This window comes from Mesoplodon bidens, assembly GCF_964165515.1.
Source record: "Mesoplodon bidens genome assembly, chromosome: 7".
Lineage (NCBI taxonomy): Eukaryota > Metazoa > Chordata > Mammalia > Artiodactyla > Ziphiidae > Mesoplodon > Mesoplodon bidens.
In genome coordinates this window covers 39,388,649-39,416,117 of record NC_138164.1, presented here as the reverse complement: position 1 = coordinate 39,416,117, position 27,469 = coordinate 39,388,649, and the positions used below count along the sequence as shown (strand labels likewise).

At 40.4% G+C, this 27,469-nt stretch overlaps 1 protein-coding gene and 1 pseudogene across 2 annotated transcripts in view; both read right to left on the bottom strand.

Moving 5' to 3' along the window:
* Positions 1 to 27,469, bottom strand: part of LOC308620767 (centrosomal protein of 78 kDa-like) — a 418,103-nt pseudogene that overhangs the window by 291,635 nt on the left and 98,999 nt on the right. The window lies entirely within an intron of this gene.
* The window catches only part of LOC308620072 (forkhead-associated domain-containing protein 1-like), a gene marked incomplete at its 3' end in the record, with an annotated part of 254,740 nt that overhangs the window by 226,256 nt on the left and 1,015 nt on the right, over positions 1 to 27,469 (bottom strand). The window lies entirely within an intron of this gene.

Genomic DNA, 27,469 nt, shown 5'->3' with positions numbered 1-27,469 from the left:
AAAATAATTCTTTGGTTAATAAACCAATTAAAAGTGAGTCTTCGAAAAAACACATTTTTGTTAAGAAAGAGAGTAGAATAATGACTGTTTCATCAAAGACAACTAAAAGTAAACTCAGTGTACTAGAACAGTCTGAAAGTGATACTCTTGGATCTGATTGTGAATTTCAAGAAAGCATCCATACTCTATCACGCCTAACATAGGTCTAAATCTTTTAAAATTATGTTTTTGCCTTCAAATTTTCATAAATTTCTTATGTTTTTATTATAGCATATGGTGTTTTCAGTTACTTGACTGGAAGCCATTAGAGAAAGATTTTTTTATCTATACTTTTTTATTATAATGAAAGTTTGGGTGTACTTTTCCTTGTAACACTTTGCACCATTCATTCAGCTAGTGTTTACTGAGGGCTTCATATGTACAGTACTTTTCTGGGTGCTGTTGCTTTCAGCAGTGAACAAAATAAAGCCTTTACTCTCCTGGAACTAGCACTCTGTGGTGGGAGAAAACATAAACAACAAAGCAGGCTAAGGGTTAAAAAGAGATGGGAATAATAAATGGAATAGTTTTACCATTTGGTTAAACATCAAACTATTATAAATCACACGGCCAGAAGCCATTGACATATTTTAATTCATAATAACCAGAGAGCCTCAAACATTTACCAAGGCACTTAACCGTGTTTATGGATTACAGCAACGCTCTGAGGTAGGGAACTCTTACCATCCCCATTTTATAGATGAACAGTCTGAGGAGACATTATGTGAGTTGCCCAGAATTACACAGCTATAAGTAAGTGGGAAGTTGCAATGTGACCCGAACCCATGCTCTTTTTTTTTTAATGTATGGACTTTATTATCTTTCATTTGTTTCTGATTTATGTGAATTTTTTCTTTAAAGATTTTTTCTGATGTCAACCATTTTTAAAGTGTTTATTGCATTTGTTACAGTATTGCTTCTGTTTTATATTTTGGTTTTTTGGCCTCAAGGCATGTGGGATCTTAGCTCCCCGACCAGGGATTGAACCCTCACCCCCTCCATTGGAAGGCAAAGTCTTAACCACTGGACCACCAGGGAAGTTCCCCTTATGTGACTATTTTTCTGGCAATTTTTTTAAATTTTATTTTTTATTGACATACACTTGAATTACAGTGTTGTGTTAATTACTGCTGTACAGGAAAGTGACTCAGTTACACATTTATGTACATTCTTTTTCATATTCTTTTCCATTACGGTTTATCACAGGATATAGAATATAGTTCCCTGTGCTCTACAGTAGGAACTTTTTGGTTTTTTTTTAAATACATGCACTTTTTAAAAATAAATGCATGTATGTATTTATTTTTGGCTGTGTTTGGCCTTTGTTGCTGCACGCGGGCTTCCTCTAGTTGAGGTGCACATGCTTCTCATTGTGGTGGCTTCTCTTGTTGCAGAGCACGGGCTCTAGGTGCCTGGACTTCAGGAGTTGTGACATCCGGCTTAGTTGCTCTCTGGCATGTGGGATCTTCCCGGACCAGGGCTTGAACCCATGTCCCCTGCATTGGCAGGCGTATTCTTAACCACTGCACCACCAGGGAAGTCCCACATAGGACCTTTTTGTTTATCCATCCTGTATATACACCAGTTTGCATCTGCTAATCCCAAACTCCCAATCCAACCCTCTCCCACCCCCTCCTCCTTGGCAACCGCCAGTCTATTCTCTATGTCCTTGGTTATGTTTCTGTTCACACATAGGCTGTAACCAGGCTCTTAATTACTTTGTTATCCTGTTTCCTTGTTAAGAGAAGAAGGGTTTAAGGAAGGCACTGAGAGAAGCCAGTGACCACTAGAAGTGCAAAAACAGTGGGGCTGTCAGAAAGCACACCTGTCTCCTTCCCCCATCGTGAGCAGAATTTTTAAATGGCAGAGTATGTAAGAGTATGTGATGACATCTCTGGATTAAATTATGTCTCCCTGGTAAAACATGTACACGTAAGTCTTTAGTTCAATCAGAGTGAAAGGTGAGATCAGAGAAAAGCTGGAGTGTCAGATTTCTTGTAGAAGGTCCTGCCTGATTGTTACTAAGAGGGCTACTACAGTACTAGTTAGTTCATTAGTCATGGGTTGAGTGTTAGAGGAGTGAAACAATGAGCAAGATGTAGTGTTGGCCCTTTAGCAGTGGAGTAAGAGGGGAAGACGCACAGCAGATGTCTCATCCTGAACGTGACATGCTGTGACGGGCATATTCAGGGCGTTTAGTCAGTGTGGAAGAAGAGGGGGAGCCGTGAGGCAAAGAAAAGTCATCAAAAGAGGCAGTCCCTAAGCTAAGTCTTAAAGGACTCGTGAGAAACTGGTGAGTCAGCTGGTGAAAGGCAAGGATACTCAAGGCAGAGTGGACAGCGGAAGTCCAGAGCCGTGAGTGTGCGAGGGGTGTGTTACAGAGCCACAGGCACAGGCTCTGGAGGATCAGTGCAGTGTCCCCAGGCAGCGGCAAGTGCCCCTAAAGGAGGCAGCGAGGAGGAGGAGAGCAGGTCTTAAGCATCCATGTGCGTGGAGCTGGTTTCCTCAGAAAATAGGTAAGAATGGAAAGGACAAGTTCAGGTGGCATTTTAGACCACTGACGTCAGTATGGATGAGGAATCTGAAGAAGCCTGGAGATAATTATGCCCCACTCTTCTGAGGAGCAGTGCTTTATATTTTCAAGTGGGATTTTCACGCTGCCACCTCCTCTCCTATCCCTACTGAAAGGTTTATAGGCCGGCAGAAGGGAGAACCTGGCTTAAGTAGAGTTAATCAGGTTTCTTTACTGTACAGCTTCTCGGGGCTGCTGTAGGCTAATGTTCATTCTGGATCGTCACAGCAGGCGTATGGTACACAGCCATCCTCAAAGCTATTTGACCCTAGAGTCCTTTTTTAATAGAATGTCTAACAACTGGTTCCACCGAACAGCAATTTCGTAACTTCTAGACCAGGTAATAGCAAGAAGAAAGGGGTCTGAAATAAGGTATAGATGAAGGGAGGAAATAAGTTCTAATTGTATTTAGGAAATTACCAGCAAGACTTGACCTTGGGAAGTAAGGAAGAAGTAGGAGGCGGAGGCTGAACCCCCATCTGTGTGACTAACGTTGGGTGGTGTTATCATTGAGTTTGGAAATAGGGGATAAAGAACTGAAGTGGGGAAAAGACTTTAGTTCTGGACATGTAGAATTTTGAAGCACCTGTAGAATTCAGAAGACAAACTGGTAGATAACTGGACATGCACGTGAAGACATGGAAAGATAAAAATTTGAATGTCCTCAGCACATATCAGCAGTCATTAAAATCATGAAAATGGATGAGATTTCAGAGAATTGTGAGTCCTGACAACGTTTCAGTGATAAGCAGAGAAAGAATTCTGGGAAGGAGAGAGGTGATAGAGATTCAAGGAGGAGGAAGGAGATGCCAGCGTCGTCCTTCAGAGACTGTGAGTGTCCATTGGATTTGGGCAGTTAGGTCCCCAGTGACCTGAGAGCAGTGCAGGGAAGTGGTGGACAAAAAGCCAGATGGCAATAAACTGAGGGCGTAGGGCTGCCTGTCGGGGCCAGGCGGGGCTAGTGAGGGCAGTGGGAATAGGCTGCTCTCAAGGAGTTTGGATGAAAAGAGAAAATAATTAGCAAAAAAGAATTTTTTAGAATGAGAAGGACTTCTATTTTATATGTTGAAATGAAGGAACCGATAAAGGAGATCCTGAAGATGTAGATAATAATTTAGAGAATTGGGGAAACATGGACATATGAATAAGAAAAAAACACCTTGCACAGTATATAAAAATCACTTGTATCCTTCGAGCTGGATGGATACTGGTAAGTTTGGGAGGAAATAAAGGTAAGAAGAGATAGAAGTTAAAGAAGTTTATACTGATAGCCTCAGTTTTCTTTGACAAAGATTTTTCAGAGACACATATATACACATACATAATTACCGTTCGAAAATTCTTTCATAGTTACATGTTTTATTAATCACGTCTGAGAAAAGTCACTGATTTTCATTTTGTACAGCATTATCCTGTAAGAACAAGATACAGTGACAACTTCCATGCTTTGTGCATATCAGAGCTGACACTGAAAGTATCTGCATAATTGAATTTTCACTTCTTATTTTTAATAAGTTTATCCTTAGGAGGATACTTTCATAGTGTTTGATCACAGATGAGTTTGGGCATTGCTATCACTCAATAATGTTAAGCATCTGTCAGGTTCTCTCCTACACTATATATTCATATTTTGTCCGTTAAGCAAATATTTATTGGCGGCCTGTGGGAATAAGATACACCTAGGTCCTCTTTCCTTGGTATATTCACAAAAGCCTCTGAAACTAAATTTCCAAGTCAGGCCATACTAAGGCCTGGCATAATAAGTTTTCATTGTTAACAGTTTTTTTGTGTTTGTGGGGGTTTTTTGTTTTTATTTTTTTGAAGCAAGGATAAGACACTGTCTTAACTCAGTAGTTGTCCATTCATTAATAAGTCAAAGAAGACATTGATGAAGCATGGTGTTTTGAATATCCTTTCCACAGAATAGGTAATGGGCCATCCTGAAACTCTGGTGAGATGCTTATCATTTTCAGATTTTGGAGTGGCTGAGAAAACCCTATTACACCTTGAATTATCACTAGAAACATGAATTCAGCCAAATAAAAACAGTGCCTCTGCCTACTGAGGTGGTCAATTTCCATCTCAACAAAAGTGACCATTTCTCCTTTAGATTAAAATCAAGAAAATCCCCTCTGTCCAGGATGCAGTAATGGGGTGCACGAAAGAGGAAAACTAAAGCTATTCCCTCTTTACACCTGAACAGTGAATTCATTCTGATATCAAATATTTGTTATGATTCTGTTATGACCAGGTGCTTTATTGTTTAGAGATCAAGTTACTGTTCATTCTTGGTAAGTAAGAAAAATCCACGTTTTAGGACTCTGAATAGTAACTTTATATATATTATATATATATATATAAAATAAATATGTATATTATATGTAATATATATTCCATCTATTCAACAAAATTGTAACTTCCATCATCTCTTACGAATGATGAACTGTATTCACTCTTTGGAAAGGGCTTATAGGGAATTAAAGTCTCCATATACTTTTTATATAAGACCGTGGAAACCAAATTCTCAACTGGGAGCAAACTTAGGTTTTGCTATGAAGGTTTATGCTTGCCTGGCCTTAGAGTGGTAGGCTAGGAACTCAAGTTTTCTTCCTCTAAGTTACTTTCATTGATGCCACCCTGAAAAAATTTGGAGGGAGTATTTTTGAAATAGCTTTATCTCAGTAACCCTTTAAAAATGCTTCAGGGTATGGGGAACATAACTGTCAAAATGTTCAAGCAGCTCTTGTTGATTTAAGTGTAATGGATCAGGAGCAATACAGGAAGGAGCTGGGTACAAAAGACAAAAGGCGTGAGGCTATTTCATGTATTGTTTTTGGCTTATTGTACAAAACAGAGAAAGTCTCATACACTCGCGCAGCCAAGGTCCCCTACTGTTCTCTCCTTTTAGTAGAAATAAAAGAGAGCTCGTTTCTCAATAGCAGCATTCTATCCTTAAGTGGGTACACAGTGATATTCTGATGGTCTCTGGAGCAGAGAATAATTCCGTGGCAGCTCTGACCTCCAGTCACCGGGTTCTCTGTAACTTAGTCTTTCATGGCCAAGGACTATAATCATTATTTCGATTTATATTTAGCATCTCAAAATGGAAAGGATTCCATGGACAACAAAACAGGAAGTGATTTCATGAAGTGTTTTAGTATGGATAAAACAATAAACTATAAAAATACAAATCATCAGTGAAGCTTTTTCTTTCCGGAGAACTATATTCAGAAATTAATGTAAGCCTCTAAGGTGCGCATGTGTGTTTTTTCACCCATGATCATGTTTGTATGTGTGTGCATTCCACTGCTACAGGAGACATGCAAAATGATATCAGATTTGTACTGGTTTCTCCCAAGAACTGTGTGCTCGCAGGGTTCGTTCAGGAAGGTGAGTGTCCTACCACCACATCACAGTCATATCTCATCACCTTCGGCAGGAACAGTTGACACTTTAACCTCACATGCAGGCTTATTAAATTAGTATTACTCATCAGAACTTGCTTACTAATAAAACAAGCTGAATTAGCCACTGCAGAATCATATTTGGAAATTCAATGACAATTTTACATTTTTAATAAAGGCCCAGAAATATTATTTCAGAGCAGGTGGTACAGAAAACTGTGGTCAAATTTGACATTCATTCATCATTGAAGTGTGGAACGTGACAGGTGAAAATTGATATTGATTTCTTTCCTCTAATATTTGGAAGAGTTCTAACAGGTAAATCAAATGAGATAACAAGACATATCAAGTCTCACTCATTTCTATGATCACATCCTCCCCACATATCACTCCTTCACCTGCCATGTTTTGAATAATTCAGTGCCCATAGTCTTTCCAGTCCAGTGTATTATAAGACACACTCAAGCTGGGTTTCAATCATATTAGACTGAAAGCTGAACATTTTAGGAAGGATTATTTAAAACCAAATGCGTCTTGAGCCCAACAGCCTTTGAAACCAAACAATCCTGGGAGTTCAGTTGGATTCAGAAAATTCAGTAATCCTATTTGATGTATGTTAACCATATCAATATTAACAACCTTCCGCTGGATTTCACCACTGATTTGAGAGCTGAGTTACTACTGGTCTTGTATTTTACCTAGTTGTGAAAGCACTGAGAGAGTTGTTCTTGGGTTGAACTTGACCCGCCTCTGGGAATGCTCTCTGTTCTATCCATCTTGAAAAGCTTTATTCAAGTGCATTTCTCTGCCTGCCTTCTCTTCACTTGCACCCCTTGGGAAAACGAAAGATGCTCAAATATAGATGTGAACACTGCAGGTGCTCTGCTTGGCAATGGTGTCTTTCAGCTTCCCAATAAAAAATTATATTGCTGACCACCCATTTGACTGAAAAGTGACTCATTTTACTGACAGATATCTGGATTGAGATGCCAAAAGAAATAGGTCATTTCAAATTTCCTTTTTAAGTCATAGCTTTGTGTTGCAACACTACTTGTTCAAAACTTAGATCATGAAGGTTCCTTCCTATGACCTCCAAATAATTAAAATGTTCTTCAATACGCTATATAAAAAGCAAGCAGAGGGGCTTCCCTGGTGGCACAGTGGTTGGGAGTCCGCCTGCCGATGCAGGGGACACGGGTTCGTGCCCCGGTCCGGGAGGATCCCACATGCTGCAGAGCGGCTGGGCCCGCGCGTCCGGAGCCTGTGCTCCGCAACGGGAGAGGCCGCAGCAGTGAGAGGCCCGCGTACCGCAACAACAACAAAAATAATAAATAAAATAAAGCAAGCAGAATATTCCTAATTATCAATCTTTCTCTTGAGTCATATAGTTCTTGTAATTTCAAGGAAGAGAAACTCAAATGTAAAGTGTTACAATAGCCAAGCATACCAGCACTATTATCTAACCATTCAGCAATTTTCTCTGCCAAGTCACTCTGAACCTTAGACTACTGAGGATGTCTTCTTAATTAATTTTTAAGGTTCTCCTCTTTTGAGTTAAAAAATGGTCACAATTTTATAAGTAAAATTAAAGAAAAATACCAAAGAGAACATCTGAGATGTTTCCATTAGGCATTATATATATATACATAAATTTAATAGATATACATATATACATGCACTGGGATAAATCTCCATCTTCTGTGTCAGTCGGACATAGGTCCATTTTCTTAGGAATAGGGAACTCCTTTCACAATGGAAGTGAGGAAATTGGCTGGACCATCCTTCTTGAAAATAATTCTGTGAAGCCGCCATTCCTTCTAGCAATCTACTACTCCATCAGTGTGTAGTTCATCAAATTCAGGTCTTCTGAAGCCAGGCTAGAAATACAAAGTGAGGTGGACGACTAAGGTAACTGACCAAAAAGGAGGAAAGGAAGAGGAGCAAAACAATTTCCCAATTTCATTCTTTCCCATATTCTCTGTGCCTGACAAGGGAAAAAATATTCGGGTCTGAGTGCCTCTCATTCTTAGCCATTGTTAGTTCAAAGTCTGAGAAAAAAAAAAAAGGTAAAAACGAAAATATGGAGTCCAGAATTCCATTAGCGCTCTTGCATGCAATATCACAACTTAAAAGGCCTTCCAAAATGGTGGGATCAACTTTTAAAAATATAGCCCAATCTTTTCAATCTAAACAAGTAAACACTAAAAATATATTTTAGAAATCCAGCAAACACACTAACCACAGTCAAAGCAATGGAAGGCTTATGGCTTACCAAATGACAGTGGCTGTCTACAAGAGAGAGAAAGAGAATAGTCCAAAATTCTATCTGACCTGGCAGAGCTAGGAGGGTGCCCTGGTTAGGGTCTTTCATATACAGTTATTCAAGCTCAGACTTGATCATCTGTCAGGGATGCTACAGTAGGGAGAGTTTTGCCCTAACTGTGAGACTCAGCAAGATCACTTCCAACTCTAAAACCTACAACTTTAATTTAATCACCAACACGAGCCATCTTTAAGAGCGACCTCAAATAACTCCAAATCTGTTCATCTACTCACATATTCTTTACACAGTCAACAGACCTCGAGTGATTACTACATGCCAGACACAGTTCTAAGACCCAGAATAAGGGATAAGAAAGGTAACAACCTCTGTCACTGGGGGGCTTGAGTTCTTTGGGAAGAAGTTCATCTAAATACAAAGAGACACCAAAGATAATATTTGGTTTGATTATTATTCTGTGAAAGAAGTAAGGTAATCTGTTAAATTGGGACTGAGTTAGGCTAGTAGGACAATCAAGGAAAAAATATCTTTAAGAGATGAGTGCCAAAGAATAGAAAGGAATCAGTTATGGAAAATTTTTCTGGAAATAATATTTCCAAAACATGGGAACAGCGAATACAAAGTCCCTGAGGCAAGATGAAGCTTAACTACAATCAAGGAGCAAAAAGAAGCTAAAAGGTTAGGTCAGGAGATAACCACACAAATTTACACCAGCTGGTCCCTAACTTCAAGTCTACGTGGGTATATTCTTCAGGTGAGTTACATATATATCATCCAAAAAACAAAAAAAAAATTGACTCCAAAATTACCCTGGAAATTCTGAGTGAGATTCTTTACAAAGGCACAACCATATTAAAGATCACAGCCATCATTCTCCAAACTCCACTCTGGGCATCACTTGCAGGCATTTAACGGGAGTGTTTCATATCCTCTCTAAAATATTGGGCAGGAAGAACAAACACCCTAGCATGTCTGCACTGTGCACCTAGTGTCTCACAATTGAAAAGTAGCCGGAGCTCACCCTGCTGATGGCTTTGCTGGGTTTTTTTAACCATTTATTAAGAGTCCCACCTCTTTTAAGAACTGGGATATATTTTTTGAGGAAATAAATTACAGGAAAATTCAACTGACAGAGATCATACTGTAGTTGACTTTTCTGTTCTTTGTTACATTTATTCGTTGAGACAAACGTCTGTTCTTAGCCTTTTTTTAATGGCTCTCTTAAATAGAACGGACACAGTACACTGCACATACTTAAAAACACAATTTAAATTCTGAAATATGCATATACCCATGGAACTGCCAACACAATCAAGAAAAGGAACATATCCATCACTTCCAAGTGTTTATGCCTCATTCATAAAGCCCCTTTTTTCCCCTCACATTCCAGCCCTCCACATCCCCAAGTGAGCACTGATATGCTTTCTTTCATTAGAGACGTGTTTGCATTTTTCTAGAAATTTAGATAAAGGGATTCACACACTGAGGACTCTTTTATCTGGCTTCTTTCACTCAATGTAATTATTTGGAGAGTAATTCATATTTTGGTGGGTGTCAATAGTTTATCACTTTGTTTTGCTGAATAGTGTTTTACTGTATGGGTATACCACAGTATATTTATTCATCCTCTTGTTGATGGGTGCTCGAGGTTGTTTCAATTCTGTCTATTAGAAATAAAGATGCTATGATGATCCATGTACAAGTCTTTGTGTGCACATATGCTTTCATTTTTCTTGCGTAAATATCCGGGTGCAGAAAGGCTGGGTCATACGGTAGGTGTACGTTCAACTTATGAAGAAACGGCCAAACTGCGGACTGAAGTGACTGCACTCTTGCCCTCCCACTAGCATGTAAAAGCCGTGCAGTTCCTACACTGCCTCACCAGTACTTGGTGTGGTTGGACTTTTCTAATTTTAGCCATTCAGTAGGTGTGTAGTGGTTATCTCCTGGGGCGTTCATTTCCATAGAGCTAATAATGGATTACATTGAGCAACGTCATGTGCTTATTTGCATCCGTACACCTCCTTGGCAGGATCTCTTTTTAAATATTCTTACCCATATTGTTAATTTAAAATTTTTTTTTCTAATTACTGAGTTTTGAGAGTTCTCTACGTGTTAGAGGCACAAGTCTTTTCAGGTGTATAATTTGTAAATATTTTCTTCTAACCTGTGGCTTTTCTTTTATTAATAATGGCTTCCAAAGATGAAACCCAATTTATTACTTTTTTTCTTTTATGGATCTTGTTTTTGGTGTCATCTCTAGGAAATCTTTGCTTACCCCAAGGTCAAAAAGATTGTGTCCAAGTTTTAGAGATTTATGTTTTGATCTACATTTAGTTAATTCTTTATATGGTGTGAAGTAGGGATCAAAGGTCATACTTTTGCATATGGTGAACTAGGCACTATATCCATGTACTACATGCTTCCAGCACCATTTGTCAAGAAGACTATCCTTTCTCCTCAAAATTGGCTTTGCACCTCTGTTGAAAAATCAATTGTCCTTATATGTGTGGATATGTTCCTGGGATCTACATTCTATTTGATTGACCTATTATATCTGACTCTTGGTTATAATATATTCTTTCACTGATTTCTTTTCACTTGCTCATGTAAATAGTCTCCCAGTAATATAGCCTTACCATATGACTGGACATACCTAGATATACCTGAAATGCATTTGATAAATCGATGGAACTTGCACTCAAACTAGGGTTACTTTCCAAAAACTCTTAAAATGTTGAGGTGTAAAAACGATGTACTCTACAGCCTTCCTGCCTCAACCAAGTGTATGTTAACACATCCCCACACAAGCTATTTTGCATGTGTATGGGGCTGTAGAGTCTGGGGAGTATGAGAGTGGTATGTGCTGTCTATCCCAAAAGATCATCATAGGAGGCAAAGGAAACATTAAGGAAGTAGATAAGAATAGTCAAATGCCGAATGTTAACATATTTCTCATGCGTTTTTAATATTTACATTGAGATAAATAAGTAAATTATTATAAAATAAAATACAAAACTTTAGAGAATATTTCAAAATGCTCTTTTTTGCCAGATGCAACAAGATACTAGGAATAGAGGGATTTTCTGGAACCGGCTTATCTTTCCTTTTCTTATCACCATCGAGTGATGGGGTTGTATTTTATTCAGTGTATTGTACATGTGGGTGTGAAGAAGATGGAAGTTGTCTCAAAAAGAGAAATGAGCAAAGAATATATGTCGTCAACTTGTCTAAAACACTTTTTCATGTTCTGACTCATTTTTCTTTGTATTGGCATTTCAAGGCATTTTGTTTTTCAGTGACTATTAAAAAACCTTGATAATTTCAGTGAAATCCCATGAAGATAATATAAACAACAGTAATGGAAAATGAAAAGATGATAATAGCAACCAGCACTGTGCTATTTCTTGTCAGTGTTCTTTACTATTTAGAATAGTAACAAATCCCATATTAATTTGACTTTTTGAACTTTGGCCTTTACTTTGGTGGAAGAAATTCCTTACACTTTGCTTATTATCTGTTTGCAATTAAAAACAATTAATGACCATACTTTGATATGATCATCTTAGAGTTGTATAGAGGGAGGATAGTTATGCAACTATTTATATATCTATGGGTTCAAGGAAGTTTAAAGGCTTGATACTTTTATCCTGTGGAAAGTAGCCTCCTTTCCCAGAGGGAAATGAACATATACATGTACTTAATGTAGTTTAAACTAAAGCAACACCTGTTCGTAGAGGCACCTTCTATTCCAGGTATGTTTAGGTATAGGGAAGGGGAACAAGAGCTATAAAACATAATTTTTGTGTATAAGAAGTTTACAGGGGCTTCCCTGGTGGCACAGTGGTTGAGAGTCCGCCTGCTGATGCAGGGGACACGGGTTTGTGCCCTGGTCCGGGAGGATCCCACATGCCGCGGAGCGGCTGGGCCCGCGAGCCATGGCCGCTGAGCCTGCATGTCTGGAATCTCTGCTGCGCGTCTGGAGCCTGTGCTCCGCAACAGGAGAGGCCACAACAGTGAGAGGCCCGCGTACCACAAAAAAGAAAAAGAAAAAAAAAAGTTTACAGTTTAGGGGGGTTGAGGGCACTCAATGACTCAATGCGGATGAGCCTGATGCAGGTTACGAAAAGGTCACCCTTGAATAAACTCTGCTTTAGGAAAGCCCAGCCTACTCTTATTCTGTTAAACTCTTTAATGTGGTGCTCAATATACCTGAATATCAATGTCAAAGGCCACTTTAGAAATGTTTCCAGGGGTGCTAACAGCCAACAAGTTAATATGATTCCTATACACTTGACACAACTCACCAGAGGTCTTGAATTCGGTGAGCATATTGGCCTCCTTTAAGAAAGATCACCCGTTAAACTTCGAATGCTAAGTGCTAAGAGAATGAAGTAAGTAATAAGTGATATTCAGGTTCAGAGGCGGAAGAGAAAAGACGTCTCACCTTGAGTAGAACATTTTGTTGGATTCTCCAAAGTGGCAAACAATAAGGAGAACACTCAATAACTAAGACTGAATAAGTTGAGAAATAAGATGAAAGCCTAAGATGGAGGTCAAAATGGCCCCTAGATTTAAGGATACATTTAGGCTGAAAGGGAAACTATTGAAAAAGATGTAGAAAGTGCTAAATATTTCACAAAAAATTATTAGAACAAAAAATGTATTAGAATAAACTTAGCAAAGTTTGTTTGCAGAATATGAAATCAACATACACACATCACTTGCATTTCTGTACATTAACAATGAACAATCTGAAAAAGAAATTAGGAGAACAATTCCATTTACAATACCATCTAAAAGGATAAAATACTTAGCAATAAGCTTAACCAAAGACATGAAACACTGGTACACTGAAAACTACAGCAGTATTGAGAGAAATTAAGGAAGACATAAATAAATGGAAAGACATCCCATGTTCATGAACTATTGTTAAAATGTCCATGTTACACAAAGCTATCTACAGATTTAATGCAATGCCTATCAAAATCCCCTGTTTTTGCAGAAATAGAAGAAACCACTCCAAAATTGATATGTAACCACAAAGGACCCTCAATAACGAAAGCAAACTTGAAGACCTCACACTTTCTTTTGAAATGAAGTTTTCTTGTTATTGTGGGTTAAAAATCCAGTCCTAAGTGTCCATAAATTATCCTCCTAAATTTATATTTTGGTTCATTCTCAGTGACAGGGCTTTCAGTGCCTGAGTGGTATTGAGGGCCCCTTCAATATCTGTAGCTTGGGCTCCTGTCACTGACATGGTGTGGGTATCTCACAGCCTTGGCTGTTTTTACCAGTTTATCAAGTCCCAGATGAACCATGCTCAGAAGGGCCCCACACTTGCTTGGTTTCATGCTCTGATATTGCTGTCTTAATATTCTTAATGATTTTATCTTTGAACTTACGTTCTGTAAGTAAAGTTTATGGGACAATAAAATATACGCATGAGCAGAGGAGACGTGTGCAATATGTGTGTCTGCCACCATTCCTGCTGCCCCATTCACATCTAGTTTTCACCCTGCTTATGGTGTGCTTTCCATGACATGCTTATTTGGTACCCATTTGGAGTCTTGCTGTGTTCCACCAGAATTCTGTGCTACTGGTCACATCCAAGACTAAGTGAAGGTGTTAACAGATGTGGAGGCCATGCTTTCCATTTGAATCTGAACTTACTTCTAACACAGAAAGAAAGCGTTGTTTTTTAAGAAACAAGAATGTCCAAGGAATCTTATCATATCCTTTCTTACTCGTGTTACTTCCCAATATTAGCCAAACAGTCTGCTGAAAAAGATGACATGTATGAAAAAGAGAAGAGAGAACAACCCACAGAACCCATTTAGGACTCATCCTAATCTAGTATGATGTCATCTTATCTCAATTCTATCTGAAAAAAGAATTTACTTGGGCACATTCACAGGTTCCAGGTGAACATGAATTTGGGGAGGACACTATGCACCCCAGTGCAAATACTTTCAACAAGACTTTTTCTTTGCAGTTTGAACAAGAGGCACTATATTTTCATTTTGCACTGGAGCCCACACATTATGTCACTTGTTACTGTTAGAGCCCATGTTGGAAAATGGGGCTTCATGACATAGCCAAGTGAGTCTGTCAACTGAATTCTAGAGTTATCCAGACTTACCCACTTTGTTGCAGCAAGTTGGTTCCAGGCAAAGCCAGGTGAGAGGGGCATGTCCACAGTGGAGCAGAGAACTTCTGTCTCTCTATCACCAGACTCACTCCCAAGATGAAGGAAAGAAGAGCTTAGCAAAGCATGGCCAGTTATTCTTCCCAACTTTGCCCGTCAGGTAGGTCACCTCACCTAGCCAGTGTCAGTGAACATAAGAGCAGGGAGGTTAAAAGTTACACTAATCAAATTCCCTTCACATGCTGGTACCCGTAAGAATGAGAAGGGAAACTGTCACTAATGCTCCCCTGGTGTTTTCAATCTCTTAACCCACTCAACGATGCTTTTAAGCCTATAATTAATGGAATATGGCTCTCCCTTCAGGAAAGAATAGACCTTTATCAGGACAGCCCTGCTCACACTTTTATGGGGCTACTCGTTTGAGTGGCCTCCAGGAACTGCTGGTGGATGCCTTAGAGTTTCATCCCAGAAGTCTCTGATATGGGTGAGAAATTGCATTAATTCAAATGAACTCCAAGGCTACTCATATCCAATGATCAGAAACAACTTTTTGTTCTACCAGCCATCCACAACATAGCTAACCATAGACATTTGATGAGGTCAAATGACAAACTAAGATTAAATACAGAAAAGCATCCAGTAATACAATTCAGAAATCATAGAAATGTTGCAAATTTGTAAGTACACCTTTGCCAGTATCAAATTCTTCACAGACAAATTAAAAGGGCACACATGACACGCTCTTATGAATTAAGGTTCCAAAGTATTAAATCCCAATTTTGAAATCAAGTTTCCTTGTTACTGTGGGTTAAAAATCCAAAGTCCTAAATGTCCATAAACAATCCTCCCAAATGTACATTTGGTTCATTCTCAGTGACAGGGCTTTCATTGCCTGAATGGGACTGAGGGCTCCTTCAGTATCTGTAGCTTGGACTTCTGTCACTGACACGGGTGTGGGTCTCTCAGGGCCTTGGCTGTTTTATCAGTTTATCAACCCTCTCATGAACCATGTTTTTAAAGAGTCTAAAGAGTTACTAAGATACAATTTGATTTTACAGCACTATCCCCAACATTTAAAAACAATCTCAAAAGCAAGCCAATCCCCCACTCTTAGAAGAGTGAAACTAGGCACATTTTTGTTCCCAGAATCCAGTCAAGACTTTGATCAAAGAACATAGCGGAAACTCAATGGCATTTGAGAGAAAGAGAAAGTCTCTTTGGTTTTAGCCTCACTAGAATGTCCATTAGTCTATGCCATTTAACTGAAATTTCTGACCTGCGAACTTCGAACCAGGAGGAAACTTTTAGCTTGACATTGATTTGTCACTATGAATTTGCCATGTGCAGTGCACAGCCCTGAGCATCTGTCACACATGGACTCTTGCGTTATCCTTCCTCTTTGATGACCTTGTTGTTTACACTGCAGTACTGAACTGTTTATGGGTTCTGTCGAGTGACATTACACCTCCAGGTCTGAGGCGTAGATTTGACAGTCCTATGCCGCCATGGCCATTTTCACTGCCTCCTGCTATGGAACTACATAGACCAAAGGCGGCTGCCTTTAGGACAACATTTCTTTCTCCAATATAATTGACAAATCCAGTGTCAGCTTGGGTCCACATGTGAAGGGCGTCACTTGAGCCTACGGTAGACCATATGTGTCAGTGCCGACAAGTTCTATAAAACATGTTTTCCTTATAATTGAGTCTTTGTCTCAGTCAAGCCTGCTTGGGAAAAACTGTACCTGAAGAGTAAGGCAAGGTGGACGGCTGCCTGAGACTTTCCTGCCCTGTAAACTCCTGCACACTCTCAAGTCAAGTGCCAGGTAAAGGTCTCTGTATACTAAAGACCCTCCAGGTGCCTTATTCATTCCGCTCCAGGTATTGCTCAGTCACCTGCAACTCCCTAATGCCCCTTTTCTTTATATCAGACCTTTACTTAAGTGGCTCGAAAGAAACAGCCACTCTCCCACACCATAAGCTGCAGCCATCAGCCAAAATCAAAGTATCTTATGGCTGGTGTAGTGGGTTGGATGGTGGCCCCCAAAAGGATATATCCATGTCCTAAGCCTTGACTGTTACCTCATTTGAAAAAAAAAAGGGTTTTGCAAACGTCATTAAGGATCTTGAGATGGGATTTCCATCCTATATTAGCTGGATGGGTCCTAAATAGAATGACAATTGTCCTTAATATACAAGAAGGGCAGAGGGATATTTGAGACACACAAAAGAGAAGATACAGACACAGAAAGGGGGTGATGTGAAGACACAGACCAAAACTGAGTGACGTGGCTTCAAGCCAAGGAAGCTGGCAACCACCAGAAGCTGAAAGAGGCAAGGGATAGAATCTTCCCTAGAGCATCAGTAGGGAGAGCAGCCTTGCTGACACCTTGACAGCACACTTCTGGCCTCTACAACTGTGAGATCGTAAATTTCTATTGTGTTCAGCCTCCAAGTTTATTAGTCTCCCAGCAAGCACGGCACATTTATACAGCATGCATTAAACGTTTTCTAAGCTTCAGCAGTTTACTGCACAAACCTAAATATTTTCAAACAGTCAAAGGTTTCAACATCCCACCATACATTAAAGACCAAGGCAGTAGACTACCTTCCTTGGCAGTAACAAAAGATTTTCCACATGGACATTTTCCTCTCCAAAATGTCTGCTCCTTTCTTTTTATTTCTCAGTGTTCCCAGGTAATGCACCAAGTGTCAGGAACTTCTAATTACCTTTCAGCAAGTACAATGCCTTAATTCCATTTGGTTTGGAATAAATTAGGAAATAAGATAAAAGAGAAAAGATGGAGGGCCGAATATTCCTGTTACTCTTGATAACCCTGGCTTGAGAATCCAGTTTGAATGAAATGATCACATAACTGAACCGCAGAATTGGGCAGATTTACTAACTAGTGATACACAGAATGAGAGAAACAGAAGACACTCACACTCTCAAGGGAGAGAACAGAATTAGTCAAGACAAGCATGCTCACTTAATTCTTTTCAAGCTTTCTATATGTCACTTGATCACCCTGGGGCAGAGTCAGTAAAGAAGCAGCGCTGATAGGACCCTACGAGCTCTCTTGACAGGACTGAAACATCAGGAGCAGGAAAGCAACATTCCCTCACTCCCCACCACCGCCACCCCCAGCAGTAAAAATATGATCATCCACATAGACAATGTAAAGAAATCAGAAACTACGCTAACTCTGATTCACTCTTAGTATACCAACAGCTAATCGGGAGCCTTGTGAAAAAACATCTTGATTAGTTGCTAATAAAACTCCTTAGGGGCCTGGGGGAAGATGGCGGAAGAGTAAGACACGGAGATCACCTTCCTCCCCACAGATACACCAGAAATTCATCTACACGTGGAACAGCTCCTACAGACCACATTCTGAACGCTGGCAGAAGACCTCAGACCCCCCAAAAGGCAAGAAACTCCCCATGCACTCTGGGTAGGGCAAAAGAAAAAAGAATAAACAGAGACAAAAGGATAGAGACGGGACCTGCACCAGTGGGAGGGAGCTGTGAGGCAGGAAAGGTTTCCACACACTAGGAAGCCCCTTCAAGGGCAGAGACTGCAGGTGGCAGAGGGGGAAAGCTTGGGAGTAGCGGAGGAGAGCACAGCAACAGGGGTGCGGAGGGCAAAGCGGAGAGATTCCCGCACAGAGGATGGGTGCCGATCGGCACTTAGCAGCCGGAGTCTTGTCTGCTCGGCCACCGGCGCGGGCGGGGCTGTGAGCTGAGGCTCGGGTTTCAGGTTTCTGTCGGGAGCACAGGGAGAGGACTGGGGTTGGCAGCCTGAACACAGCCTGAAGGGGTAAGTGCACCACGGCTGGCCGGGAGGGAGTCCGGGAAAAAGTCTGGACCTGCCGAAGAGGCAAGAGACTTTTTCTTCCCTCTTTGTTTCCTGGTGCGCGAGGAGAGGGGATTAAGAGCGCTGCTTAAAGGAGCTCCAGAGACGGGCGCGAGCCGCGGCTAAAAGCGCGGACCCCAGAGGCGGGCGTGGGATGCTGGGGCTGCTGCTGCCACCGCCAAGAGGCCTGTGTGCGAGCGCAGGTCACTGTCCACACTCCCTTTCCGGGGAGGCTGTGCAGCCCGCCACTGCCGGGGTCCCGGGAACCAGGGACAGCTTCCCCGGGAGAGTGCACGGCACACCTCGGGCTGGTGCAACATCACGCCGGCCTCTGCCGCCGCAGGCTCGCCCCGCACTCCGTACCCCTCCCTCCCCCAGGCCTGAGTGAGTCAGAGTCCCCGAAGCAGCTGTTCCTTTAACCCCATCCTGTCTGAGCGAAGAACAGATGCCCTCCGGCGACCTACATGCAGAGGCGGGGCCAAATCCAAAGCTGAGCCCCGGGAGCTGTGCGAAGAAAGAAGAGAAAGGAAAATCCCTCCCAGTAGCCTCAGAAGCAGCGGATTAAAGCTCCACAATCAACTTGTATCCTGCATCTGTGGAATACATGAATAGACAAGGAATCATCCCAACTTGAGGAGGTGGACTTTGAGAGCAAGATTTATGATTTTCTCCTCTTTTCCTCTTTTTGAACAACACAATAAGTGAAATTAAAAATACTCTAGATTGGATCAATAGCAGAATAACTGAGGCAGAAGAACGGATAAGTGACCTGGAAGATAAAATAGTGGAAATAACTACTGCAGAGCAGAAGAAAGAAAAAAGAATGAAAAGAACTGAGGACAGTCTCAGAGACCCCTGGGACAACACTAAACGCACCAACATTCAAATTATAGGGGTTCCAGAAGAAGAAGAGAAAAAGAAAGGGACTGAGAAAATATTTGAAGAGATTATAGTTGAAAACTTCCCTAATATGGGAAAGGAAATAGTTAATCAAGTCCAGGACGCACAGAGCGTCCCATACAGGAAAAATCCAAGGAGAAACACGTCAAGACACATATTAATCAAACTGTCAAAAATTAAATACAAAGAAAACCTATTAAAAGCAGCAAGGGAAAAACAACAAATAACACACAAGGGAATCCCCATAATGTTAACAGCTGATCTTTCAGCAGAAACTCTGCAAGCAAGAGGGGACTGGCAGGACATATTTAAAATGATGAAGGAGAAAAACCTACAACCAAGATTACTCTACCCAGCAAGGAGCTCATTCAGATTTGATGGAGAAATTAAAACCTTTACAGACAAGCAAAAGCTGAGAGGGTTCAGCACCACCAAACCAGCTTTACAACAAATGCTAAAGGAATTTCTCTAGGCAAGAAACACAAGAGAAGGAAAAGAACTACAATAACGAACCCAAAACAATTAAGAAAATGGGAATAGGAACACACATATCGATAATTACCTTAAATGTAAATGGACTAAATGCTCCCACCAAAAGACACAGATTGGCTGAATGGATACAAAAACAAGACCCATATATATGATGTCTACAAGAGACCCACTTCAGACCTAGAGACACATACAGACTGAAAGTAAGGGGATGGAAAAAGATATTCCATGCAAATCGAAATCAAAAGTAAGCTGGAGTAGCAGTTCTCATATCAGTCAAAATAGACTTTAAAATAAAGACTACTAGAAGAGACAAAGAAGGACACTACCTAATGATCAAGGGATCGATCCAAGAAGGAGATATAACAATTGTAAATATTTAGGCACCCAACATAGGAGCACCTCAATACATAAGGCAAATACTAACAGCCATAAAAGGGGAAATCGACAGTAGCACATTCATAGTAGGGAACTTTAACACCCCACTTTCACTAATGGACAGATCATCCAAAATGAAAATAAATAAGGAAACACAAGCTTTAAATGATACATTAAACAAGATGGACTTAATTGATATTTATAGGACATTCCATCCAAAAACAACAGAATACACATTTTTCTCAAGTGCTCATGGAACATTCTCCAGGATAGATCATATCTTGGGTCACAAATCAAGCCTTGGTAAATTTAAGAAAATTGAAATTGTATCAAGTATCTTTTCTGACCACAACGCTATGAGACTAGATATCAATTACAGGAAAAGATCTGTAAAAAATACAAACACATGGAGGCTAAACAATACACTACTTAATAATGAAGTGATCATTGAAGAAATCAAAGAGGAAATCAAAAAATACCTAGAAACAAATGACAATGGAGACACCACAACCCAAAACCTAGGAGAGGCAGCAAAAGCAGTTCTAAGAGGGAAGTTTATAGCAATACAATCCTACCTTAAGAAACAGGAAACATGTCGAATAAACAACCTAAACTTGCACCTAAAGCAATTAGAGAAAGAAGAAGAACAACAACAAAAAAAAACCCAAAGTTAGCAGAAGGAAAGAAATCATAAAAATCAGATCAGAAATAAATGAAAAAGAAATGAAGGAAACGATAGCAAAGATCAATAAAACGAAAAGCTGGTTCTTTGAGAAGATAAACAAAATTGATAAACCATTAGCCAGACCCATCAAGAAAAAAAGGGAGAAGACTCAAATCAATAGAATTAGAAATGAAAAAGGAAAAGTAACCACTGACACTGCAGAAATACAAAAGATCAGGAGAGATTACTACAAGCAACTCTATGCCAATAAAATGGACAACCTGGAAGAAATGGACAAATTCTTAGAAATGCACAACCTGCCAAGACTGAATCAGGAAGAAATAGAATATATGAACAGACCAATCACAAGCACTGAAATTGAAACTGTGATTAAAAATCTTCCAACAAACAAAAACCCAGGACCAGATGGCTTCACAGGTGAATTCTATCAAACATTTAGAGAAGAGCTAACACCTATCCTTCTCAAACTCTTCCAAAATATAGCAGAAGGAGGAACACTCCCAAACTCATTCTACAAGGCCACCATCACCCTGACACCAAAACCAGACAAGGATGTCACAAAGAAAGAAAACTACAGGCCAATAACACTGATGAACATAGATGCAAAAATCCTCAACAAAATACTAGCAAACAGAATCCAACAGCACATTAAAAGGATCATACACCATGATCAAGTGGGGTTTATTCCAGGAATGCAAGCATTCTTCAATATACGCAAATCAATCAACGTGATATACCATATTAACAAATGGAAGGAGAAAAACCATATGATCATCTCAATAGATGCAGAGAAAGCTTTTAACAAAATTCAACAACCATTTATGATAAAAACCCTGCAGAAAGTAGGCATAGAGGGAACTTTCCTTAACATAATAAAGGCCATATATGACAAACCCACAGCCAACATCGTCCTCAATGGTGAAAAACTGAAAGCATTTCCAATAAGATCAGGAACAAAACAAGGTTGCCCACTCTCACCAATCTAATTCAACATAGTTTTGAAAGTTTTAGCCACAGTAATCAGAGAAGAAAAGGAAATAAAAGGAATCCAAATCGGAAAAGAAGAAGTAAAGCTGTTACTGTTTGCAGATGTCATGATACTATACATAGAGAATCCTAAAGATGCTACCAGAAAACTACTAGAGCTAATCAATGAATTTGGTAAAGTAGCAGGATACAAAATTAATGCACAGAAATCTCTGGCATTCCTATACAGTAATGATGAAAAATCTGAAAGTGAAATCAAGAAAACACTCCCATTTACCACTGCAACAAAAAGAATAAAATTTCTAGGAATAAACCTACCTAAGGAGACAAAAGACCTGTATGCAGAAAATTATAAGACACTGATGAAAGAAATTAAAGATGATACAAATAGATGGAGAGATATACCATGTTCTTGGATGGCAAGAATCAACATTGTGAAAATGACTCTACTACCCAAAGCAATCTACAGATTCAGTGCAATCCCTATCAAACTACCACTGGCATTTTTCACAGAACTAGAGCAACAAATATCACAATTTGTATGGAAACACAAAAGACCCCGAATAGCCAAGGCAATCTTGAGAACGTAAAACGGAGCTGGAGGAATCAGGCTCCCTGACTTCAGACTATACTACAAAGCTACAGTAATCAAGACAGTATGGTACTGGCAGAAAAACAGAAAGATAGATCAATGGAACAGGATAGAAAGCCCAGAGATAAACCCACACACATATGGTCACCTTATCTTTGATAAAGGAGGCAGGAATGTACAGTGGAGAAAGGACAGCCTCTTCAATAAGTGGTGCTGGGAAAACTGGACAGGGACATGTAAAAGTATGAGATTCGATCCCTCCCTAACACCATACATAATAGTAAGCTCAAAATGGATTAAAGATCTAAATGTAAGGCCAGAAACTATCAAACTCTTAGAGGAAAACATAGGCAGAACACTCCATGACATAAATCACAGCAAGATCCTTTTTGACCCACCTCCTAGAGAAATGGAAATCAAAACAAAAATAAACAAATGGGACCTAATGAAACTTCAAAGCTTTTGCACAGCGAAGGAAACCATAAACAAGACCAAAAGACAACCCACAGAATGGGAGAAAATATTTGCAAATGAAGCAACGGACAAAGGATTAATCTCCAAAATTTATAAGCAGCTCATGCAGCTCAATAACAAAAAAACAAACAACCCAATCCAAAAATGGGCAGAAGACCTAAATAGACATTTCTCCACAGAAGATATACAGACTGCCAACAAACACATGAAAGAATGCTCAACATCATTAATCATTAGAGAAATGCAACTCAAAACTACAATGAGATATCATCTCACACCAGTCAGAATGGCCATCATTAAGAAATCTAGAAACAATAAATGCTGGAGAGGGTGTGGAGAAAAGGGAACACTCTTGCACTGCTGGTGGGAATGTGAATTGGTACAGCCACTATGGAGAACAATATGGAGGTTCCTTAAAAAACTACAAATAGAACTACCATATGACCCAGCAATCCCATTACTGGGTATATACCCTGAGAAAACCATAATTCAAAAAGAGTGATGTACCAAAATGTTCACTGCAGCTCTATTTACAATAGCCCGGAGATGGAAACAAGCTAAGTGTCTATCATCAGATGAATGGAAAAAGAAGATGTGGCACATATATACAATGGAATATTACTCAGCCATAAAAAGAAATGAAATTGAGTTATTTGTAGTGAGGTGGATGGACCTAGAGTCTGTCATACAGAGTGAAGTAAGTCAGAAAGAGAAAGACAAATACCGTATGCTAACACATATATATAGAATTTAAGAAAAAAAATGTGATGAAGAACCTAGAGGTAAGACAGGAATAAAGACACAGACCTGGGGCTTCCCTGGTGGCGCAGTGGTTGAGAGTCTGCCTGCCGATGCAGGGGACACGGGTTCATGCCCCGATCCGGGAAGATCCCACATGCCGCAGAGCGGCTGGGCCCGTGAGCCGTGGCCGCTGAGCCTGCGTGTCCGGAGCCTGTGCTCCGCAACGGGAGAGGCCACAACAGTGAGAGGCCCGCGTACCGCAAAAAAAAAAAAAAAAAAAAAAGTTTCCGTATAAACCTGAACCTGATCATTTGGGTAACCCTAAGGCAGGCAGTTCTTGCAGTGCTTGTTTTAGCCTTATAAAAACCTGCTTGTGTTTATCTTCCCAAGCAAAGGATTCAGGAACTAAATCTTTAATAAGTTCACAGAGTGGAAGAGGTAACAGAAAAATTTGGAACCTAGAGCTTGCAATAACCAGCTAAACCTAGAAATCCACAATGCTAGCACTTAGTTGTGAGTCTAGGAAGTTCCTGTATCAGCCTAATTCTCTCTGGAGATAGCTGAATTCCTTCAGTGCTTAGATTACGTCCTAGGTAATGAACAGCGTCTACGGATAATTATAACTTTTCCTTTGTTCTTTCTCAGCTAACTGTTGCAGCAAATAAATGGAATCTTTTATGAATGCCTTATGGAATCTTTACAGTAGCTGAGTACCGCAGGAGGTTATCTCCATATGGTAAAAAGGCTGATTTCTCAGGGAACTAGAGGGTACTTAAATCTTGGTGAAGTACTTGGGAGGAAAAAAGAAGGAGTCCCAGTGAACCCTTGAGGCATAGAAGTGCAGGTATATTGTTGATTGTTCCAAGTAAAGCCATGTAGATATTGGCTGTTGGGTCTCCGGGATGCTGAAGAAAGGTGAACAAAGGTCTCCAACTGTAAACCATTTCAACTCAGTTCAAGCTTGTGACACAAGGGTGGCTAGGTTTGGAACAACAGGAAAACAGGGAAAAACTATTTTTATTAACAGCTCCCAAGTCCTGGACAAATCGCCATCCTGCCAGGTTTCCAACCAGGCAAGATTGGCATGCTGCAGGGACGAGTACACGAATGATTACCTCCTGGGCAATTAGGTCTTCTACAATAGCTATGGGACCTTGTATGACCGCAGGCTTTAATAGCTCTTGAGGAAACCTAGGGAGAGGTTTAGCTACATCTATCTGAATCTTTATAGGTTTGCATTTTTTTATTCTTCTGATGTTAACACTGTCAGAAGTAGCCCCCAAATTTGCAGGCATCTCCATCCAATTAGGGAACTTTTGTTGAACTTCCGCTTTTAGGTCCAGGACAGATTGTAAGGAACATAACTGATCAGGTTCACGTTGATCAGGAAATTTTAAGGTGAGATCTCCACTGGAGGCAAAATGTACTGGCCCTTTGAAGTTAGAAAAGAGATCTCTACTGAATAGATGAACTGGGGCTATACTGCATAGCAGAAAGGAATCTTGGTTGAGATAAAAATTCTCTCTGAACTGTATTAGGTACTCCCACTATGGAAACATCCTCTTTACTCAGAGGGACCTGTTGTTCTTTGAGGGTGGGATTTAGAGTAGAAAGCACAGCTCTGGTTAGGGCTAGGGGTAGGGTGTTAAAGGGTTAGGTAATTATGTTTACAGTTAGGGTTAGAGTTTAATGTAGATTTCAAAGTAAAATATGAGAGTGGGGTTTCAAGTAGAAAGCATAGCTCCAGTATCAACTAAAATTTGGCCGTTTTTCATTATATTTTCCTCTGGGCTGTTTAAGGTCATTGCTGCTAATAGTTTACCAGAGAACCTCTGGAGTTCTGCCAACTAAGGGAGAGGGTCACGGGGGGCCCTCCCTTTGAGACAGATATCAGAGCATTTGTGAAGAGTTTGCATAGGACCTTTGAGGACACCTCTTTTTCCAGTGTTCTCACTGATTACAAATGAAACATCAACTTTGGGTCATCAAATTGATCATGGACCCCTAGGAGGTTGTAATGGGGGAGGCCCAGGTGTCATTTTGTGTCCCTTGCCTTAGAGCTGTTGTAACTGTAAGGCTATGAGCTTGGTGGATTTCTGTTTGTGGTCTTGCTCCAAGGTCCTTTCAAAATGCTCAGCTATAGTCACGAGTTCAGTCAGGCCTATAGCCTCCCACCCTCTTTTCTGCCCTTTTATCAATCCACTCATCTCAGAAGATAATCCACTTACAAAGAGGGCAGTTAAAGCAGGCTGAGTGGCCTTTTTATTCCTTGGAACACCAACTGCTGTAAAAAGAGAGCTTCCAAACTGGCTCTAAAGTCTTCCACAGATTCACCCCTCTTTTGTTTGTATGAGTGAATAATAGAGCAATCATTAGGCCAATTAATAATAGACCAAGTGTGAGCAGGGAAGATTTTAGGAATAGCTTATAAAAGGTTAGTTGTTATTCTGCAAGCCTTTTTAGGTTGAGGATCTTGAATATCATCCTAGGGATTATGTCATTTTGCTTCCCACATCCATTCTGGGGCTTCCCCCAGTCCTACCAACATGTGTACAAGTGGATAAAGATCTAGCAGATTGGGGACATACGCCCTGACAGTGACTCTAAGTTCTTTAAAAAATGTTGGGGGTTCCTCCAAGGTTTAGAGAATTCTTTGACTACAGCTCTCAGTTCAGTCTTTGACCAAGGGGTAAAGGACACCTGAGGGGGCTCACCTGCAACCTCAGGTAGTTTTACTTTAAATGGCAATTGTTAAATATTCTTTTTGGAATAGAGAAGTATTTCAGACAGGAAATGAGTAACACAAGAGTCCTCGGGTGACAACGGAAAGGGGGGGACAGTAGGAGGTGCGTCTGCAGTCACATCCGTCCTACGGTCTTTTGTCTCAGGTACCTTTTGTCCCTTTAATTTTTCATTAGCTTTTTGTTCTAAGTCTCTAAACGAAGCTATTTTGGAATCTTGAAACCGTCTGTAAACTTTTACATACCAAGTAAAGCAGGCATCTCATTCTCCCTGTGCAATCTGTGAACCCTTGCTCTCTAGTGGTTTCCTTAAATGTACAATCTTGTCTAACTGGAACATGCCCCACAATGACCACTGTAATTCTAGATCAATATTAGTATAATTTTTCCATCTTTCTAAATATCTACAACCTCCAGGACCATAGTTCTTAAATATAAAATAAGCAGGTGTGCCAGAAGCTGGCATTCTCAACTCTTGGGCGATAAAGGATCTCATTTCCTTAGCTAGCCTTTGTCAACCCAAAAGAACACACAAAAAACCTGCGCCTTAATATATCAGCAGTAACAAAGAGATGTTACTATGTCCTGGACAAAAGAAGGCCTGGTATGCACCACCACCGATTCCCAGGGATCCTTGGACTGAGGAAAAAGATCCAAACGGCAAATCCCAAGGAAGGGGGACTGCAAACTGATTCCAAACAAAATGGAGAACTATAGCCACCACCAACAGCTCCAAGCATGGAAACTGGGGGCTGATTCCAAACAGATGGGCAAGTGCAGACTACACAGTCAGCAGTGCCCAGTGTGGAATCCAGGGAACAAAATTAGGGGCTATGGTTTACCACTCAAAAAATATACTGGCAATAACCAAGAGATGTTACTGTGTCCTGGGAATTTCCATCTGAAAGGCTAGGGGTTTGGCCTCAAGGAGAATCCTCTACCAGCCAAACTGACCTGCCCTGTAAAGGAAAGCCAGTTAGATTGGGAGCACAAACGCAAAGAGAATGGAGCTCAAACCAAGAGGAGCTTACCAACAACCTTCAGGAATGGCAAGAAAGACAGTGAACTCAAAGGAGTTGTGGGCACCACACCTGTTCCTCCTTGTCCCAAATGTTATCAGAAATTTGCTTCAGATCCCATCACTGCCACCAATATATTTACCTTTTTCTTTTTAAAACGATAA